The 23,151-nt window shown below is 36.8% G+C and overlaps 1 pseudogene; it reads left to right on the plus strand.

Moving 5' to 3' along the window:
• LOC128660590 (inter-alpha-trypsin inhibitor heavy chain H3-like) overlaps nucleotides 1-23,151 on the plus strand; it is a 404,005-nt pseudogene that overhangs the window by 195,108 nt on the left and 185,746 nt on the right.

Below are 23,151 nucleotides of genomic sequence, written 5' to 3' on the forward strand. Positions count from 1 at the left end.
TTTCAGGCAACACCTAGACAATCCAAAAGTATCTCAGCAGTTCAGGGGTTTAAGCAATTGGTATAGTCAGAAGGCAAGCAGGTTTCCAGCAACAAATAGGCAGTCCAAATGTTTCTCAGCAGTTCAGGGGTAAAGCAATAGAATAGTCAGAGGCAAGCAGGTTTCAGGCAACAATAGGCAGTCCAAATGTATCTCAGCAGTTCAGGGGGTTAAGCACTAGAATGGTCAGAGTCAAGCAGGTTTCAGGTAACAAATAGGCAGTCCAAATGTTATGTCAGCTGTTCAGAGGTTAAGCAATTAAATGGTCAAGAGACAAGCAGGTTTCAGACAACAAATAAGCAGTCCAAATGCATCTCAGCAGTTCAGGGGTTAAGCAATAGAATGGTCAGAAGCAAGAAGGTTTCAGCAACAGTAAGGCAAATCATTGATCAATAGTATACAGCAGTTCAGGAGAATAGCACACAGGAAGCAAATAACAGCCTATACTTGGGCAATGAGGAGAGAAATATTTGTACTTACATAGGCGCAGATCCGTGCCAAAGAGTGCCCACATGTGATCAGGCCAGCATCAGAAATGGAATTGGCGTGCGGCCATTATGTCATCATGCACACCCACAGGAACTGCCAACTTCCATGGCAACGGCCATGGCAACAGCATGACAGTATGTAAGTAACCATCGAACAAAGTGTTCACTAGATCCTCAGGATCACTGTATATAACCATTGGTTTTTAATAATATTGGCTCACCCCTGATTTACTTGCCTGTAAGTTTTTTTAGAGGCAAAAAAACTCTGAAGAGATAATTTCCTTGTTAAATCTGTTGAGGTCTACAAATAATTCAGAAAATACTGTATGTATTTGATTGGACAAACAGATAGGCCCCCTTCCTAGTATTCCTAATTTCATCATCCATGAGTAAATGGCAGGATAGGTTGAAAATACCTTCTTTCATTTTTAATAGTTTTTCTTTTTGGGCGGTTTTTCCCTGTCCCTCTCTTTCCTCACTTGTGTATGGCCTTTTTTTGTCCGTTGTGGGGATTAATGTTTTTGCCACGGGGGGGCTAGGTTCTAAATAGGTCTCTAAAAAAAATCTGATATAGTGAAGGATCTAGATTCTTGGTGATGGCTTATTTCATATGATCTTTTCTGACCCCCTTGGTGTGATCTATTCTCATGGGATCTGTTGGGATGAGGGGAGTCGTGTATTTCAATGTTGAATTCTTCCAAAGCCAAGGCTTGATACCTGTTAGCCACAGAAATCCCCTTATTACTCTAATTATTGGTATTTTGTGATCTATTCATATTTGATACTGTCTGTGTAGGGTTACCTCTGTTGTTAAATGTTGTGTATCTGAGGGATTCCTATGAATCCATAGTGATTTCTATTTTGGTAATAATTTCTATTATTTGTTTTTGATAATCATCAGAAACTTTGATAGTTTGTTTGTTTAGATTGTTATAATCCTCATGTCCTTAAATTTCCTCTAAATCTTTTTTGGTATCTTGTCTATTTCTACACCCACTTCTTCAGTTAACTTAGTCTATGAGATATCAATAAATCAATCAAATTAAAGGAACCTTCATCCAAAATAGCATACCATTTTTTCAGCAATTCAGTATCATTTTTAAAGTACAATTTTTTAAAAACTCGTAATCTCCTAGGGATTTGTTTTTTGTCTCTATATTTTTTCGGAAGTCTCCATATCCCACCAGTGTCTATGCTCCATTTTGAGTAAATCCTCTAAACTGGTAAAAAGTTGCTTAATGCATTTTTTCTGTATATGATTCACTTCATTTACTTTGCTGGCTACTCCTCCCAACTGGGAGATTCTTATATTATTTCTTTAAATAAAAGACAACATTTTCTGTAAAGTTGCTCCCCTTAAAGGGACAGTCAACACCCATGAAAACTTTATCCCATACCTTAGATCAACAAAATATTTTAGCATGTACCGCATCCCATCTTCAATAACACTAACGTTAGGTGGATAATCTTCAATGAACATTTAGTTAACAGCGGCAGATATGGCAGCCAAACTCCTCCCCTGTTATGTAGGAGGCTTCTTCTCTAGTCTTCAGCCAATAAGAATCAAATCCTCGGCTAGATTCTTTTGCCGCGTTCATGTAGACACTGTTCTATTCTAATAACAAGCGTACTACAATTATATAGTGCATGCGCTTTCGAAATAGAACAGTGTCCCTGTGAACGAGTATTTATTAAAACAAGAAGGGTACAAGGAGGAGGGGGAGGAGTTTGGCGGCCATATCTGCCGCTGTTAACTAAATGTTCATTGAAGATTAGCCACCTAACGTTAGTGGTATTGAAGATGGGATGCGGTGCAGGCTCATTTTTTTGTTGTTGATCTAAGGTATGGGATAAAGTTTTCATGGGTGTTGACTGTCCATTTAATACTTATAACAAAAAAGAGCACCAAAAAAAAAAGTTCCTCTAGGGGGCGCTGATAACTAGGAAAAAATAGAATAAAATAAAACAATGATCAAACACTCAGCTTATTATGGTATATCACTCAGCTGATTTTAGAAGTTTGTTCTTATACTCCTATAATTACAGGATATAGGATGCAATTTGAGATAATCACAATATACTTATCTTGGGTAAATGGTCCCACAATGTCCACACGCAGTGTGTCAGTCTATTGTTTGCTCTTTGAATCACAGAGGCTTCCTTCCTCTTTTCCTTCAAAATCTGCACTGAATAGATGCTGCTCCTATCCTCAAATTCACAAAAAGGTGCAGTGGATCCTAGGCATATAAAAACAGAGGGCGCTTTGTGTTCCTATCAGTAATGTAATGACAGTCAAGTGATACAGATAGGCAGGGTACTCACAATTGTGTCTATTGTGCTGTTGGGGGTGTTCTGGAGACTCACAGTGCTCCAGCTCACTGAGTCCCGGCTGATAGCTCTTTCCAAAGGGTCCGGCAGGCAAAGTTCAAATAAAGCACCATAAATCATATGTTTAATAAAAACCTTTAAAATGTGTACAAATATAAGGGGTTAAGATAATCATTCAGAGCCCCCAATATGCTGCATATCAGGCATAACTAACATAACAAATATGCTACCTTTTTATATAAGTTTCTACCAATCACATTCTTCAATTAAGCAGAGGCAACCTTTTTGTAGTAGTTAAGAACACTCCTACTTTGATTCACAATAAACAGATCACATTCAATATTATAACTATTTCTATCTGTGCTTTTTATATGTAGACAATATGAAGGGTAGTAGATTCAGGAGTAATTTGAGGAAGCACTTCTTTTATATTCATGGAAAAACTTCCACAAGAGGTGGTTTTGGCATACACTGTGGGGGACTTCAAGAATTCCTGGGATTAGCATAACGCTATCCTATGAACTAGATAAGTTTATACTTGTTACGGTTGCCTCCAGGCTGGCTGGAAGTTGGACCGTAGAAAAGGATGCTCCTAGCGCTCACCAAAGGAGCAGCAGCACCGTGGACACTATAACTACTGCGTAGCCACCATCAGTAATGCAGACTATATGAACCACCGCTGCTGGGCTGGTATCTCGCCGTCTGCTCTGCGCCCTGGACCTACGACCAGGCTCCAGTAGGCGAACCTCTTCCTTCTGTAGCAATCCTGTAGCTAAGGGAGTATGAAAAACATAGCAATCCCTGTAGTGATTATAAGCTGTCCCCTACAAACATGAGTCAAAGCTGCAAGTTAGAGGGTCAAAAATAGGTCTGAAGTGCTGGAGCACACAGCCTGCTTTTTATTCAGGTTACATGCAAACAGGACACTCTCAGGGGGAGGCATAAAATCCCCCATCACACATTTGATATTAGATAGAGAGACACTCCCTTTGACAGGCCCAACATTACTTCAGCAGATAACATTACACACAATAAAACAATGCAGTCCACCTTATCACTACTAGAAGTCTGATTAGACAATGGGAAAGTTGATCACTAAACCTAATTAGAGCTAATCCCAGCAGACTTGTATTTAGAATAGGTTTCTTGAAGCTGAACAAAATTTAACTCTTAATGGCACACAATGAAACTGAACCAAGTGGGAGAAAGCCAGGGACAAGTCATTTCACAGGTCTGGGGACATAGTCTTAAAGGGGGCATTGTTCACCAAAGTCACAATATGTCCCCAGACGGTTCCCAAAGGGCCACACACACCCAACAAAAGTTAATATACTCTCAGGGGCACAATCTTACAGGGGCCATAGTCATGTGGAAGGAGGCTGGCAAATAGGCTTCTCCAAAATCCAGGGAAGCAGGGCAATTTTCCATTTAAAGGGCCAGTTACAAACAGCAGTTTGTAACAATACTTTTATTGGGCAGACTTGTTGGACCTACGGTTGTTATCTATTTTCAAAATCTATGTATCTATGTTAAATTAATCAGTATGAAAACACACTGCATTCTTGGAGAATGATTTATATTCGGTCACTGGACAAATTTTAACTGCATAATATTAGAATCTAACTAGTGATTCTCTTTTAAAAAGACTTCATTGGCTTACTCATGCATAACATAGCATAGTAGAAGGCTTCTTTCGGTTAGAAAATTGAATCCCCTTGCATTGTGTGTAATTAATGTACTATGTGCCTTTATGTAGTGTAGAAGTTAAGTGTTTTGGTAAGCTAGAAATTAACAAATGAGACATAAAGTAAGGAAAGCAAAGGAAAAAAAAAGGGAAAATAATTATAAATAAAGTTTTTTTTAATTGATATTTTTGTAGAAGACAATAAAAAAAATAGAAGAACATACAAATGTAGGTAAAATGTACATATTTCAGAAATCACATATTTATCTCCATGAACAGAATTCATACAAAATAAATATCCTCAATTTTTGTCCCTAAGGATATCAGTTAGAAAAAGTGAGACTTAACAATCAAAATAGGGATTATATAAAGTGAAGTCCTAGTAAAGGCTCTTTTGCTTTTCGTAATACAAAACTTAACTATAAAATCAGAGATTTGATGATTACTGAACTCAAAGCTAATACTTTACAAACTATTAGGATATTAAATTAAGATATAAGCATTATCTTGTGGAAAGTACCTTACTAGATGAGAGGAAATAATGTCCTAGGAATTCCGTGGGAAGTAGGAAGGGGGGATGGGCAGATTGATGCATAATGTTGGGAGGATATGAGTGTAAAATAAACGGACATCTATAAGTGTTACGCAGCAGTTACATTTGTCATACTAAGGTCGCCATCTAGTGAACAGATATTTATATTCACTAACTGAAAGATTATGCAGATTTCTCATATTCACAGTTTTAACCTAGATCTTTCAGTCTCAAATTCCCTGCAGCTCATTTAGTTCCTTTTTATCAATGTCTGTACTCTGGCTTTGCTCAGTTTTAATATGGGCTACATGTTCTTTGTCAGCACTGCTATGGCCCAGTCCCAGCAGTTAGGTGTGTATGTAAATAGGTGTCTGTATGTGTAAATATGTATGTGTGTGTAAACATGTATGTATGTGTGTGTATGTAAATATGTGTGTGTGTGTGTAAACATGTATGTATGTGTGTGTATGTAAATATGTGTGTGTGTGTGTGTGTGTGTGTGTGTAAACATGTATGTATGTGTGTGTATGTAAATAGGTGTCTGTATGTAAATATGTATGTGTGTGTAAACATGTATGTATGTGTGTGTATGTAAATATGTGTGTGTGTGTGTGTGTAAACATGTATGCATGTGTGTGTATGTAAATATGTGTGTGTGTGTGTAAACATGTATGTATGTGTGTGTATGTAAATATGTGTGTGTGTGTAAATATGTGTGTGTGTGTAAATATGTGTGTGTATGTAAATATGTGTGTGTGTGTGTAAACATGTATGTATGTATGTGTGTGTGTATGTAAATATATGTGTGTGTGTGTGTGTGTGTAAACATGTATGTATGTGTGTGTATGTAAATATGTGTGTGTGTGTAAACATGTATGTATGTGTGTATGTAAATGTGTGTGTGTGTGTGTGTGTGTGTAAATATGTGTGTGTGTGTGTAAATATGTGTGTGTGTGTGTGTAAATATGTGTGTGTGTGTGTGTGTGTGTGTAAATATGTGTGTGTGTGTAAACATGTATTCATGTGTGTATGTAAATATGTGTGTGTGTAAACATGTATGTATGTGTGTGTATGTAAATATGTGTGTGTGTGTGTGTGTGTGTAAACATGTATGTATGTGTGTGTATATAAATATGTGTGTGTGTGTGTAAATATGTGTGTGTGTGTGTAAATATGTATGTGTGTGTGTGTAAATATGTGTGTGTGTAAATATGTGTGTGTGTAAACATGTATGCATGTGTGTGTATGTAAATATGTGTGTGTGTGTGTGTAAATATGTGTGTATGTAAATATGTGTGTGTATGTAAATATGTATGTATATGTATATGTGTGTATGTAAATATGTGTGTGTAAATATGTGTGTGTGTGTGTGTAAATATGTGTGTGTGTGTGGGTAAATATGTGTGTGTGTAAACATGTAAGCATGTGTGTGTATGTAAATATGTGTGTGTGTAAATATGTGTGTGTGTATGTAAATATGTGTGTGTATGTAAATATGTATGTATATGTATGTGAGTGTATGTAAATATGTGTGTGTGTGTGTGTAAATATGTGTGTGTTGTGTGTAAATAAGTGTGTGTATGTAAAATATGAGGGGTAGTTATCAAGCCGTCAAACTCAAATACGCTGGAATTCCGCCTTAGTTATCAAGCCCTAGACACCGGCAAAAGTAGAATTTTGTGACGTAAGCTTCGATCCGCCGGACTCAGTCCGACACAGATCGATTCTTACATCACTCCAGATGTTCCGCACAATCTGACTACTTTTGCTAGTTATCAAAAAACTAGCAGGTACGCTCTGCACTTTCCGGCCCAGCGTACCTGGTTTTCAATCCGCCGCCCTGGAGGCGGTGGATCCCAAGGAATCAATGGGAGTCTGACCATAGCGAAAGTTCATGTTCGCTGCTGCCAGATACCCCTTTGATTCTTATGGGAGCTGTCTACACCTAACACCCTAACATGTACCCCGAGTCTAAACACCCCTAATCTGTCCACCCCTACACCGCCGCAACTAAATAACTGTATTACCCCCTAAAACCGCCGCTCCGGAGCCCACCGCCACTCTAATAAACATGTTAACCCCTAAACCGCCGCTCCCAGAACCCCGCCACCACTCTAATAAACATTTTAACCCCTAAACCGCCGCTCCCTGACCCCCGCCGCAACTATAATATATGTAATAACCCCTAAATCGCCACTCCCAGACCCCGCCGCCACCTACATGATACCTATTAACCCCTATCCTGCCCCCCCCTATACCGCCGTCCTCTATAATAAAGTTATTAACCCCTATCCTGCCGATCCCGGACCTCGCCGCAACTAAATAAATAGTTTTTAACCCCTAAACTGCTGCTCCCGGACCCCGCCGCAACCTATATTAAATTTATTAACCCCTATCCTGCCCCCCCCTACACCGTCGCCACCTATAATACATTTATTAACCCCTATCCTGCCCCCCCCCTACACCGCGGGCCACAGTAATAAAATTATTAACCCCTAAACCTAAGTCTAACACTAACCCTAACACCCCCCTAACTTAAATATTAATTAAATAAATCTAAATAATATTTCTATTATTAACTAAATTAATCCTATTTAAAACTAAATACTTACCTTTAAAATAAACCCTAATATAGCTACAATATAGCTACAATATAAATAATAATTATATTGTAGCTATCTTAGGATTTATTTTTATTTATTTATTTTTATTTTACAGGCAAATTTCAATTTATTTTAACTAGGTACAATAGCTATTAAATAGTTATTAACTATATAATAGCTACCTAGTTAAAATAAATAGAAATTTACCTGTAAAATAAAAACTAACCTAAGTTACAATTGCACCTAACACTACACTATACTTTACTAAATTATTCCTATTTAAAACTAAATACTTACCTGTAAAATAAACCCTAAGATAGCTACAATATAATTAATAATTACATTGTAGCTATTTTAGGATTTATATTTATTTTACAGGTAACTTTTGTATTTATTTTAGCTAGTTAGAATAGTTATTAAATAGTTATTAACTATTTAATAACTACCTAGCTAAAAGAAATACAAAATTACCTGTAAAATAAATCCTAACCTAAGTTACGATTAAACCTAACACTACATTATCATTAGCCAATCAGATTGAGCTCGCATTCTATTGGCTGATCAGAACAGTCAATAGAATGCGAGCTCAATCTGATTGGCTGATTGGATCAGCCAATCAGATTGAACTTCAATCTGATTGGCTGATTCAATCAGCCAATCACATTTTTCCTACCTTAATTCCGATTGGCTGATAGAATCCTATCAGCCAATCGGAATTGAAGGGACGTCCCTTAAAGGAGCCTTCATTCGTCGGTAGTCCGTCGGGGGAAAGAATGATGTTTCGCGTCAGTGGAATGAAGATGGATCCTGAAGAAGAAGATTGAAGACCCCGCTTGGAAGATGACATCGCCCAGATGGAAGACTTCTTCAGCGCCGCTTGGAAGATGACATCGCCCGGATGGAAGACTTCTTCAGCGCCGCTTGGAGGATCACTTCATCGGATGGAAGACTTCTTCAGCGTCCCTTGGAGGATCACTTTTGCCGCTCCGGATCTCCTCTTCAGTTCCATCGGTGGGTCGCTGGCTAAAGACAACTCAAGGTAGGATGATCTTCAGGGGGTAGTGTTAGGTTTTTTTAAGGGGGGTGTGGGTTAGATTAGGGGTATGTGGGTGGTGGGTTGTAATGTTGGGGGGGTTGTATTTTTCTTTTTACAGGCAAAAGAGCAGTTTTCTTTGGGGCATGCCCCGCAAAAGGCCCTTTTAAGGGCTGGTAAGGTAAAAGAGCTTTGAAGTTTTTAAATTTAGAATAGGGTAGGGCATTTTTTTATTTTGGGGGGCTTTGTTATGTTATTAGGGGGCTTAGATTAGGTGTAAGTAGCTTACAATTTTAATATTTTTAAATGTTTGTAACTTATTTTTTTATTTTTTTGTAACTTAGCTTTTTTTATTTTTTGTACTTTAGTTAGTTTATGTAATTGTATTTAATTGTAGTTATTTGTAGTTAATTTATTTAATTAATTTAATGATAGTGTAGTGTTAGGTTTAATCGTAACTTAGGTTAGGATTTATTTTACAGGTAATTTTGTATTTCTTTTAGCTAGGTAGTTATTAAATAGTTAATAACTATTTAATAACTATTCTAACTAGCTAAAATAAATACAAAGTTACCTGTAAAATAAATATAAATCCTAAAATAGCTACAATGTAATTATTAATTATATTGTAGCTATCTTAGGGTTTATTTTACAGGTAAGTATTTAGTTTAAATAGGAATAATTTATTTAATGATAGTGTAGTGCTAGGTGTAATTGTAACTTAGGTTAGTTTTTATTTTACAGGTAAATTTCTCTTTATTTTAACTTAGGTAGCTATTAAATAGTTAATAACTATTTAATAGCTATTGTACCTAGTTAAAATAAATTGAAATTTGCCTGTAAAATAAAAATAAATCCTAAGATAGCTACAATATAATTATTATTTATATTGTAGCTATATTAGGGTTTATTTTAAAGGTAAGTATTTCGTTTTAAATAGGATTAATTTAGTTAATAATAGAAATATTATTTAGATTTATTTAATTAATATTTAAGTTAGGGGGGTGTTAGGGTTAGTGTTAGACTTAGGTTTAGGGGTTAATAATTGTATTACAGTGGCGGCGGTTGTAGGGGCGGGCAGGATAGGGGTTAATAAATTTATTATAGGTGTCATAAGCTTGTATAATGTGGCTATTCCCAGAGAAACCTTAAGTGAAACAGGCTTATACAAAAGGTTTTTACCAAGGGAGATAGCTAATTTACTAAGTATAAGTTCTTTTTATAGCACTTTACAAAATCAAAATAAAGTGAATAAAACAGATGATATGTAGCCTTTGTATGTTTTAAACACTTGTAAAGAGTTGTGTTCTTTAAAGATAGAAGATAGCAAACATATAACTTTTAGGTATGAGATAAGCAGTTTTTTATAGCAAAGTCTTTTTTAGTCAAACTTAGAAGCGAGTACCTGATTTGCAGTCTGCAAATGTCCATATATCAAAGGTTATCAAGCTACAGCAGGCAAAGCATGTGATACAGAGAGAAGGAAAGAGCGAGATTAAACCAGGTGAATGCACTTTAACAGAACTTTGCACTGTCAGCAGAACTTTGGATACAATTATATACAACTAGAGACAAATGTATATAAAAAGTATTGATACTTGCGAGTGAGCTTAGAACTGTAGAGAGCGGAGTTGGCACAGAGTCAAGGCGGATCACAGCAGGGAAGCTGATACTATTTCCAGGTTGCGCTATACGCTCGGTAACGGAGCTGGCTGAAAGGTTATACTGCGGATGTGAACACACACTTGATTGAGCTGCAGCCAAAGTATGTTTACGTCACAGATGAGCGTAAGATCCGTCTGATGTGCTGAAAAACTGTTTTAAAGTGTAAAGCAGCTGGAAATGCTTCTTAGGTTAAAAAGCTGGTGAGATGACAAATGATTTCCTTGAGCAGGTACGAAAAAGCAGGATCTGTAAAGTTTAGCTTTAGAGTTTGAAGCAGAGTATGAACTACAAACTTCAATTATCAAGCAAAGCACAGATGTAACTGAACACACCTTTATAGGGAGGTGAAGGAGTGGGTTGGTCTAGTACTTAAAGATACAGGAATATGACAATAGGTGGCGACGGTTGTAGGGGGGGCATGATAGGGGTTAATAAGTTTAATATAGGTTGCGGCGGGGTCCGGGAGCGGCGGTTTTAGGGTGTTAAACTATTTATTTAGTTGCGGCCAAGGTCCGGGATCCGCAGGATAGGGGTTAATAACTATTATAGAGGGTGGCGGTATAGGGGGGGCAGGGATAGGGGTTACTAGGTATAATGTAGGTGGCGGCGGTGTCTGGGAGCTGCGGTTTAGGGGTTAATACATTTATAAGAGTTGCGGCGGTTTAGGGGTTAATAACTTTATTTAGTTGTGGGGGGCTCTGGGGGCGCCGGTATCAGGGGGTAGAACAGTGTAGTTTAGTGTGGGTGCTTAGTGACAGGGCTAGCAATAAAGCTGTCAAAAAGCCGAAGAGCAGCGCGATCGGATGAGTGATAACTCTCACAGTCCGCTGCTCATCACCCCGTACTTGGTGCACAGCTTTTTGACAGCTTTTTTGATAACTTAGGCGAATTTTTGCAGGTCCGCGGCGGCGATGTGAGGCGAGCTTAGGCGGGTGTATTGGGCCGGTGAAGGCAGGTAAAGTAGACGCGTTGATAACTACCCCTCTATGTGTGTGTATGTAAATATGTATGTATATGTATGTGTGTATGTAAATATGTGTGTGTGTGTATGTAAATATGTGTGTGTGTGTAAATATGTGTGTGTGTGTGTAAACATGTATGCAGGTGTGTGTATGTAAATATGTGTGTGTGTGTAAATATGTGTGTGTATGTAAATATGTATGTGTGTGTATGTAAATATGTGTGTGTGTGTGTAAATATGTGTGTGTGTGTGTATATATGTGTGTGTATGTAAATATGTGTGTGTATGTAAATATGTATGTATGTGTGTGTATGTAAATATGTGTGTGTGTGTGTGTGTAAATATGTGTGTGTATGTAAATATGTATGTGTGTATGTAAATATGTGTGTGTGTGTGTGTGTAAATATGTGTGTGTATGTAATATGTGTGTATATGTATGTGTGTGTATGTAAATATGTGTGTGTTAATATGTGTGTGTATGTAAATATGTATGTGTGTATGTAAATATGTGTGTGTATGTATGTATGTGTATGTAAATATGTGTGTGTATGTATGTGTGTGTATGTATGTATGTGTGTGTATGTAAATATGTGTGTATGTAAATATGTGTGTGTATGTATGTGTGTGTATGTAAATATGTGTGTGTGTGTTAATATGTGTGTGTATGTAAGTATGTGTGTATGTATGTGCATGTAAATATGTATGTGTGTGTATGTAAATATGTGTGTGTATGTATGTGTGTGTATGTAAATATGTGTGTGTGTGTATGTAAATATGTGTGTGTATGTATGTGTGTGTATGTAAATATGTGTGTGTGTGTATGTAAATATGTGTATGTATGTATGTATGTGTGTGTATGTAAATATGTGTGTGTATGTATGTGTGTATGTAAATATGTATGTGTGTATGTAAATAAGTGTGTATATATGTGTGTGTATGTAAATATGTATGTAAATAAGTGTGTATATATGTGTGTATATAAAAAATATTTGTGTGTATGTGTGTTTGTAAATAGGTGTGTGTGTGTATGTAAATATGTATGTGTGTGTATGTAAATATGTGTGTGTATGTATGTGTGTGTATGTAAATATGTGTGTGTGTGTATGTAAATATGTATATGTATGTATGTATGTGTGTGTATGTAAATATGTGTGTGTATGTATGTGTGTATGTAAATATGTATGTGTGTATGTAAATAAGTGTGTATATATGTGTGTGTATGTAAATATGTATGTAAATAAGTGTGTATATATGTGTGTATATAAAAAAATATTTGTGTGTATGTGTGTTTGTAAATAGGTGTGTGTGTGTATGTGTAAAATATGTTTGTGTGTATGTAAATAAGTGTGCATGTATGGGCGTGTAAATATGTATGTGTGTATGTATATATGTGTGTCTGTTAATTGGTGAGTAATGTATGTATGTGTGTGTATGTAAATATGTGTGTATGTAATTATTTGTTAGGTATTGTAAACAAAAATAAAAGTTTCTCTGCACAAGAAGGTGCTTTGCAATGGCTAAACATATGCAAAGAGGGGGGGGAGTAGTGGGCATGACGTGTGTATGCAGTGGGCGTGGAATGGGTGGGATCAAAAGTGGCGAGGTAACATTTTTGGCCTGGCTAGTAGGTTAGGACCTGAAATTTTGAGCCCATATATATATATATATATATTATATATATATATATATATATATATATATATAATATATATATATATATATACAGTATATATACTATATATTTATATATATCTATATATATGTGTATATATTATAATATATCCTTAAGGGTGCAAATTTTTTCTTTGGAGATAGAAATTACAATTTTTGTAGGTTCATTTTTGTTATATGCAAGACTACAGTCTACACAGTTATTCTATGTTACATTAAAAAAAGCACTCTTCTCTTGTGACCTGTTTGGTTTTCCATCTCTCCCCCCTCTTGCTTAGGCACGTATTTATTTATTTTCTTAAAAATTACGATTTCTCTTAACTGTAACATTTGGTACTCCTTAACCTATTTTTAAAAACAGTTTATCTTGTTAAATGGACCATCATTTCTTTAAGATTTTCTTAATTTTTGGTGCTGGCTTCATTAAATGTAGCAATTCTATATGTGTGGTTCTCTTGTCTGTGTATTATGTTTAAATGATAAAGTTCTACCTGTTTGTTTTTGTTTATTTATTTATTTTTGTATTTTTACTTTGCTTAGGCAGTTATACATTGTAGTTGTCTTTTCTCCCTTGAATTGCCTTCTCTTTCAAGATTTTCAATTTTAGAACAATTGCATCTTAATCTTTGAATCTTTCCATATGGTATGGTTTTAATTAATTAATAAAATGTCCCCTAATGCCTTCTAGATAGCCATTACTATATATTTGTCTTCTGTATATTTTTTTGTTGTTGTTTACATACTCCTTAAAGATATTAATGTTTTATTTTTTATTGAAATTGTGTTATAGTGACAAACAACAATGACCCTTTAATAAAAGCGATTTGAACTGCTGAATAAAGCACATGAATTAAAAGAGGTTCCGGAAAGATCAACATCTTTAATCATCCTTCTGACTGATGGTGAAGCTAATGAAGGTAAGTGAAATTACTATATACTCTGCTGCAATTTTTCATTAATTCTCATTATGGACCGTGCATATCACGTGTTCCTGATACCACTCACAGAATACTCTGAGAATACATTTCCAAGCACATTGGAAGATCTCTCTGTATATAATAGATTCTCATCCACAGACACAGGATGCAAACCCCAGGGAAGACTGTATGCAAAACCCACTAGATTACAACAATAAATATACACAATAATGCTCAAGATACCAGCCAGCAATTAAACACATAACAACTACCAAGTGAGTGATACCCTGTTTCTGTTGCTGCCTTTTATTTTTTCTATATTTGGGAAATGCACCCAGGGTTTTCTGATATTGCTTAACAAGGCATAGGATGTGCACTAAGGGTATATTTATCAAGCTTTCAACCGCAAATACGCTGGAATTCCACATCGTAATTGTTGCGAGATTGATCCGACCTAGTTAGCAAAGCCTCAAGACCAGCAAATGTTGAAACATGTGACGTAACATACGAACCGGCGATCTCAATCCGTTGCAGATCGATGCTTACGTAATTACAGATGTTCCGAATACACATTCGGCTCTATTTGACACTTTTTCCCATTTATCAAATAATTAACAGGTATGCTCGTGGCTGTCTGACACAGCATACCTTGAGGCCGCGAATACCATAGAAATCAATGGGAGTCTGAAAGCATCAAAAGTTTATGTTCGATGCTGCTAGAGAATGAAGTATAACCCATTGATTTCTATGGTAGAAAAGAAGTTATGTTTACACCTAACACCCTAACATAAACCCCGAGTCTAAACACCCCTAATCTGATGCCCCCGACATCGCCGCCACCTACATAATGTTATTAACCCCTATTCCGCGGCTCCCGACACTGCTGCCACTAAATAAACTTATTAACCCCCTATTAATCCCTAAACCGTCAGCCCCCCACATCACAAAAAACTAAATTAAGCTATTAATCCCTTAACCTAACAATCCCCTAACTTGAAATTAAAATTACAACATCCCTATCTTAATATAAATTAAAACTTACCTGTAGAAGTAAAATAAACTATTTTTAAACTATTAATTAATCTACCCTAACTATTATACTACAATTAAATTAAACTACCAATTAAATAAACTAAATGACATATTAAAAAAACCTAACCCTACTAAAATTATTTCAATATACTATTAAACATTATTAAAAGTACTACATTACAAAAAACAAACAAACACTAAGTTACAAAAAACAAAAAACAATAAATTATGGGGGAAAAAAAACAAATTATCAAAAATATATTTTTTACACCAAATCTAATAGCCCTATCAAAATAAAAAAGCCCCCCCAAAATAAAAAAACCCTAGCTTACAATAAACTACCATTGGCCCTTAAAAGGGCCTTTTGTGGGGCATTGCCCCAAAGATATCCGCTCTTTTACCTGTAAAAAAAATACAAACACCCCCTAAAGTAAAACCCACCACCCAACCAACCCCCCAAATAAAAAAAACTATATAGAATAACCTAAGCTACCCATTGCCCTGAAAAGGGCATTTGTATGGGCATTGCCCGTAAAAGGGCATTTAGCTCTTTTACTGCCCTGACCCTAATCTAAAAATAAAACCCACCCAAAAAACCCTTAAAAAAGCCTAACACTAACCCCCGACGATCCACTTACAGTTCTTGAAGTCCCGCTTGAAGGATCCATCCAGCCAGCGAAGTCATCATCCATGCGGCAAGCAGTCTTCATCCAGATGGCATCTTCTATCTTCATCCAGCCGGCGAAGTCCTAATATAGACGGCAAGAAGTCTTCATCCAGACGGCATCTTCTATCTTCATCCATCCGGCGCGGAGCGGGTCCATCCTGAAGACATCCGGCGCGGAGCATCCTCTTCATATGGTCGCAGCCGTACACTGGAACTTGAATGCAAGTAAAGCAATCCAAGATGGTGTCCCTTGCATTCCTATTAGCTGAATGATTTCAATCAGCCAATAGGAATTAGAGCTGGTAAAATCCTGTTCTAATCAGCCAATAGAATGAGACCTCAATCATTTTGTCTGATTGGAACAGCCAATAGGATGAGAGCTCAATCCTATTGGCTGATTGGAACAGCCAATAGGATTTTAGCAGCTCTAATTCCTATTGGCTGATTGAAATCTTTCAGCCAATAGGAATGCAACGGACGCCATCTTGGATACGGCGGTGACCATATGAAGAGGATGCTCCATGCTGGATGTCTTCAGGATGGACCCGCTCCGCGCCGGATGGATGAAGATAGAAGATGCCATCTGGATGAAGACTTCTTGAGGAGGACTTCACCAGCTGGATGAAGATAGAAGATGCCATCTGGATGAAGACTTCTTGTCACATGGATGATGACTTTGCCGGCTGGATGGATCCTTCAAGCGGGACTTTTAGAGCTGTAAGTGGATTGTCGGGGGTTAGTGTTAGGCTTTTTTAAGGGTTTTTTGCGTGGGTTTTATTTTTAGATTAGGGTCTGGACAGTAAAATAACTAAATGCCCTTTTAAGGGCAATGCCAATACAAATGCCCTTTTCAGGGCAATAGGTAACTTAGGTTGTTTTAGATAGTTGTTTTATTTGGGGGGGTTGGTTGGGTAGTGGGTTTTACTGTTGGGGGGTGTTTGTATTTTTTTTACAGGTAAAAGAGATGATATCTTTGGGGCAATGCCCCACAAAAGGCCCTTTTAAGGGCCATTGGTAGTTTATTGTAGGCTAGGGTTTTTTTATTTGGGGGGGATTTTTTATTTTGATAGGGCTATTAGATTAGGTGTAAAAAAAATATTTTTGATAAAAAAAAAATTCCCGTAATATAGTGTTTGTTTTTGTAATTTAGTGGTTTTTTTTGTAATGTAGTACTTTTAATAATGTTTAATAGTATATTTAAATAATTTTAGTAGGGTTAGGTTTTTTAATATGTAATTTAGTTTATTTAATTGGTAGTTTAATTTAATTGTAGTATAATAGTTAGGGTAGGTTAATTAATAGTTTAAAAAATAGTTTATTTTAATTCTACAGGTAAGTTTTAATTTATATTAAGATAGGGATGTTGTAATTTTAATTTAAAGTTAGGGGTTTGTAGGGTTTAGGGGTTATTAGCTTAATTTAGGTTTTTGCGATGTGGGAGGCTGACGGTTTAGGGGTTTAGGGGTTAATAGGTTTAGTTAGTGGTGGTGATGTGGGAGGCCAGAGGTTTAGGGGTTAATATGTTTATTTAGGTTGCGGCGATGTCGGGGAGTGGCGGGATAGGGGTTACTATTTTTATTTAGGTTACAGCGATATCAGGGAGTGGCGGGATAGGAGATAAACATTTTAGTATAGTGGCGGCGTTTAGTGACATGTTATAAATAAAGTTGGGAAAAACACGAATAGCAGCGTCTACGATACTGTTAGTTAACAACAGTCCAATGCTCATTGCCCCGTACTTGGTGCGTGTGTTTTTGACGGCTTTTTTAATAAATATGGAGATCGTATTGAGATCTGCGGCCGAGATGTTTGGCGATGTTAGGCGAGCGTATTGATGCCGGCGATTGCTACATAGTTGACAACTTGATAAATATCCCCCTAAGAGTACAGTCAATTATTGTGTTCTGTATGAGTTTTATTGGCTAAAATCCTCAAAGGATCAGTTAGCTAACATAATAAAAAGCAGAACTGGAGGGGCCTTGGTGATGTGCTATACAGTATATATATACAGCTATATGTGCAGTATATTTGAAAGGTTAAGAAGATTTGTAATGTCCTTTACATAACTATCTGTATTGAAATGATTTGACATACTTTTTTTATAATTGATCTCACTCATCTTTAACAGTACATTTTTATTATGATTCTAGCAATATCAACTGTTTAAAGGGATATGAAACCAATTTTTTTTTAATGATTCAGATAGAGCGTGCAATTTTAAGTAACTTTCTAATTTACTCTGATTATCAATTTTTCTTCATTCTCTCTGTATCTTCATTTTAAAAAGCAGTAATGCAAGCTTAGGAGCCAGCCCTTTTTTGGATCAGCACCCTGGGTAGCATTTGCTGATTGGTGGCTACATGGTGCAGCTCTACCCAGGTGCTGAACCAAAAATTGTCTGTCTCCTAGGCTTACATTCCTGCTTTTCAAATAAAGATGCCAAGAGAACCAAGAAAAATTGATAATAGGAGTAAATTAGAAAGTTCCTTAAAATTCCATAAAAAACACATTATAGTAAAAGAACATACACTAAAGTGTATTACTCTAATATTATATATGGGGTGCTTAGCAGGAAAAAATATCAGAATCAGCAATAGAAAAAAAGTCCTAATATAAATTTAACAATGTCAATGTGGATGAGTCCCAAAAGATGTCACACATAGATCCCGGCTGCTCTTTGAGGTAATCGTCAGATGAATGCAGAAGGTTCCATGATAGGAAACAAACAGAGGCGCCTCTAAGTGTACTATGATCAGGGTAAAAATAAGGCAAATTAATTAAAACTACTCTGAGCCGCTTGACTGACTCCACACATGGCAAGTCTGGCCACAGCCGATCCAGCCAAATTGGCTCCAAACTTCGTCTCTCTGCCCACCCTAACACTGGTCACGACTCCCACTCTCTGAGTAAGGTGAATTACTGAATAAATGTTTCTTTAACTGGGCTATAATCTTAGTTTTTTAAAGGGACATGAAACCCAAAAATGTTTCTTTATGATTCAGACAGAGCATACAATTTTAAAAAGTTTCCAATTTACTTCTGTTATCAAATTTGCTTTGTTCCCATGCTATTCTTTGTTGAAGAGATACCTAGGCATCAGAAGCATACATGGCAGGAAATAGTGCTGTCATTTAGTAATCTTGCAAATAGATAATTTTCTTAAAACTGCTACCATATGTGCACGCTCCTAAAGCTTACATCCCTGGTTTTCAACAAAAGATACCAAGAGAATTAAGAAAATGTGATACTGGAAGTAAATTAGAAAGTTGTTTTAAATTGCATGTTCTATTTGAGTCATTAAAGAAACGTTTTCAGGTTTAATTTCCCTTTAAGGCTATTATATATATATATATGGAAATCAGGAGACAGCACTCACTGGTCTTGACAATACTGGATTTATTCAGTGACGTTTCGGGGAATACACCCCTTCATCAGACCCGGGGTCTGATGAAGGGGTGTATTCCCCGAAACGTCACTGAATAAATCCAGTATTGTCAAGACCAGTGAGTGCTGTCTCCTGATTTCCATATTCTACACCATATTCTAGCACCCTGGCATTTGGAACTAAAGTGTTAGTGAGAGTGCACCTGCCAATACCTGCTGTATATACAGGGAGTGCAGAATTATTAGGCAAATGAGTATTTTCACCACATCATCCTCTTTATGCATGTTGTCTTACTCCAAGCTGTATAGGCTCGAAAGCCTACTACCAATTAAGCATATTAGGTGATGTGCATCTCTGTAATGAGAAGGGGTGTGGTCTAATGACATCAACACCCTATATCAGGTGTGCATAATTATTAGGCAACTTCCTTTCCTTTGGCAAAATGGGTCAAAAGAAGGACTTGACAGGCTCAGAAAAGTAAAAAATAGTGAGATATCTTGCAGAGGGATGCAGCACTCTTAAAATTGCAAAGCTTCTGAAGCGTGATCATCGAACAATCAAGCGTTTCATTCAAAATAGTCAACAGGGTCACAAGAAGTGTGTGGAAAAACCAAGGCGCAAAATAACTGCCCATGAACTGAGAAAAGTCAACCGTGCAGCTGCCAAGATGCCACTTACCACCAGTTTGGCCATATTTCAGAGCTGCAACATCACTGGAGTGCCCAAAAGCACAAGGTGTGCAATACTCAGAGACATGGCCAAGGTAAGAAAGGCTGAAAGACGACCACCACTGAACAAGACACACAAGCTGAAACGTCAAGACTGGGCCAAGAAATATCTCAAGACTGATTTTTCTAAGGTTTTATGGACTGATGAAATGAGAGTGAGTCTTGATGGGCCAGATGGATGGGCCCGTGGCTGGATTGGTAAAGGGCAGAGAGCTCCAGTCCGACTCAAGGTGGAGGTGGAGTACTGGTTTGGGCTGGTATCATCAAAGATGAGCTTGTGGGGCCTTTTCGGGTTGAGGATGGAGTCAAGCTCAACTCCCAGTCCTACTGCCAGTTTCTGGAAGACACCTTCTTCAAGCAGTGGTACAGGAAGAAGTCTGCATCCTTCAAGAAAAACATGATTTTCATGCAGGACAATGCTCCATCACACGCGTCCAAGTACTCCACAGCGTGGCTGGCAAGAAAGGCTATAAAAGAAGAAAATCTAATCACATGGCCTCTTTGTTCACCTGATCTGAACCCCATTGAGAACCTGTGGTCCATCATCAAATGTGAGATTTACAAGGAGGGAAAACAGTACACCTCTCTGAACAGTGTCTGGGAGGCTGTGGTTGCTGCTGCACGCAATGTTGATGGTGAACAGATCAAAACACTGACAGAATCCATGGATGGCAGGCTTTTGAGTGTCCTTGCAAAGAAAGGTGGCTATATTGGTCACTGATTTGTTTTTGTTTTGTTTTTGAATGCCAGAAATGTATATTTGTGAATGTTGAGATGTTATATTGGTTTCACTGGTAAAAATAAATAATTTAAATGGGTATATATTTGTTTTTTGTTAAGTTGCCTAATAATTATGCACAGTAATAGTCACCTGCACACACACATATCCCCCTAAAATAGCTAAAACTAAAAACAAACTAAAAACTACTTCCAAAAATATTCAGCTTTGATATTAATGAGTTTTTTGGGTTCATTGAGAACATGGTTGTTGTTCAATAATAAAATTAATCCTCAAAAATACAACTTGCCTAATAATTCTGCACTCCCTGTATATATATATATGTTTCTACCAGTCGTCTAATCTTAAACTCTTAACATTTATAACTAAATAACAGTTAGTATAAAATCAAAATTCAAAATGTAAAAATATATATTACTTTAAATGCAAGACCAGTGATGGATAATGTAATTTTACTGCAATTTATTTACTACAAGGTGAATCGGATCCGGCAAGAATTCAGCAAAATGTAAAAAAGGCTGGCCAAGGAAAATATACACTATATTCTCTTGGTTTTGGTTCTGGTGTTGACTATTATTTTCTGGAAAAACTGGCTCTAGAAAATTCAGGTGTAGCACGTCGAATTTATGAGGACTCTGATGCTGCGTTACAGTTGCAGGTAAATTGAACATTGCACAACATATTGTTCTACTAATTAACCATTGATATAATTTATTGAGTATAATTAGTATGAAAGCGTAATAAAATTGATTTTCACCCTTTCGTGACCGGGCTAATTTGTCTACATCGGAACAACGTTCCGATGTAAACAAATTGAAATCACACAATTGTGCATGTGATCATAAGATTTTAATGATGGGATCAGGTCAGGGGGCGTCCCTATGACACTAGGCACGCCCTTCAGATCGCGATCCCATTCACAAAGCACTGTTGGCTTCAGTACAGCCAAACGTTCCATGCTGTCCTAATGGCACTAAAGCCTAGCACAGTTAGGACGGCATGAAATGTCCTAATGTCGGGAAGAGGTTAAATGTTCCTACTTCAGTCACGTTGCCATTAGTTCTATGGTCAAAGTCTTCAAGGTAGACATGTTACTTAATGATATGGACTTTATCATTTTTGTTGATTCTAAAACTTAGGTTCTAGAAAGCAATACATATATTTGTGGTTCTATCGATTGACTTATTCTAAAAATGAAGAGTAAATCTAGCTACTTTATCTTGCACCTGGCTTTACATTCCCAACAAATTAGTTCTTTAATGGTATCATTGTTATTATTATAATGATTTTTTTGTATCAAGTTATGCTTCTGCCATACCAGAGAGAGAGTATTATCTACCACAAGTGAAGAAAAAATAATTTTGATACATCTTAATACATCTTATTTATTACTACAAAGATCCAGCAGCCTTTGATCTCCATCAGGGTAGCCCAGAGGAACAACATTTGATACTATTCAGTGGGGTTATTCACAGGTATTTATACACTCTGATGATTCCCTCAGGGATTAATGCACTGTGATGATGTCCCCAGGGAGTTATGTGCTCTGGTGATGCCCTCAGGGATTTATGCACTCTGATGATACCCTCAGGGATTTATGCATTCTGATGTCCTCAAGGACATTTCTGGTTTCCCTAAATCAACAAACACAGGCAAGGGGGCATGTCATGTTAGGATTCAGCTGATTGTTGTATCCATGGTTTATTATTCAATCAGCCCATCCTTATGGATAGCCAGCCATGCACCAACAAGTTCCTACACTGTATGGAAAAAATAAAATCCAGAAAAGAAGCAGTCCAGGCTTGTTCAAGTAGGATACAATAAAAGTCAAATTGTATTTATAGATCCATTTTAAAACGAAGAACAGCAACAGGCTGTAATGAAGGGTAAAACAGGACCAAATAGTCTGTTGTTTAGACCATAATCATAGACACAGAGGAAACACATATGTGTCAGCATGTAAATACAATTAAGAACAATCCCTTTGGTGAACAACAATGAGTACCCTGTTTATCCCCTTATAGAACAGATGAGACTGAGTAGACAAAAGTGACGTATATAATCACATAGCATGTAAAAATATATATGTGTTTCTCAAACAGATATTTATGAAACCAGTACACACATTAACCATTTGTTGCCTATAACAGCTAAAATACCTATATCTTGGCAAACCTGCTGCGAACACTATGTGGCAACTCTAGGGGGCGCAAGTCCAAAATTGTGTAGTGCAATAAACTTTAATAATACCCTCTTCCTCCAATATATAAATTGTTATAAAAACAAACAAACCAATGACAATAGGGCAAATGCAGTGATATCCCAATATTATATGTCATATAACATGAAATTATAAAATATACAATATACAAAAAATATACAGCATATATAAAGAACCCCCAGAGGGCCCTACTAGACTCTTATCTGTTTAGTTGAAATGATTTTTATTGCAGTAAGTACACAAAACGAAACCCCTCCACCATCCCCCGATCAGAAGCTTTAGTCCATCACACAGTGATCCGCTATGGAGAAGTTATCTAAAGGTCCATTAGCACATGAAAGGTGTCTTATAGAGCTATTGTGGCAAAAATCTTCAGTCCTGTGTTGTTGAGTAGCCAACTATATTACTAAATTTTTAGGGATGCATTGAAGGGAACAACAGTAAAAAAACAAATCAGA

Source organism: Bombina bombina, chromosome 5, assembly GCF_027579735.1.
Source record: "Bombina bombina isolate aBomBom1 chromosome 5, aBomBom1.pri, whole genome shotgun sequence".
NCBI lineage: Eukaryota > Metazoa > Chordata > Amphibia > Anura > Bombinatoridae > Bombina > Bombina bombina.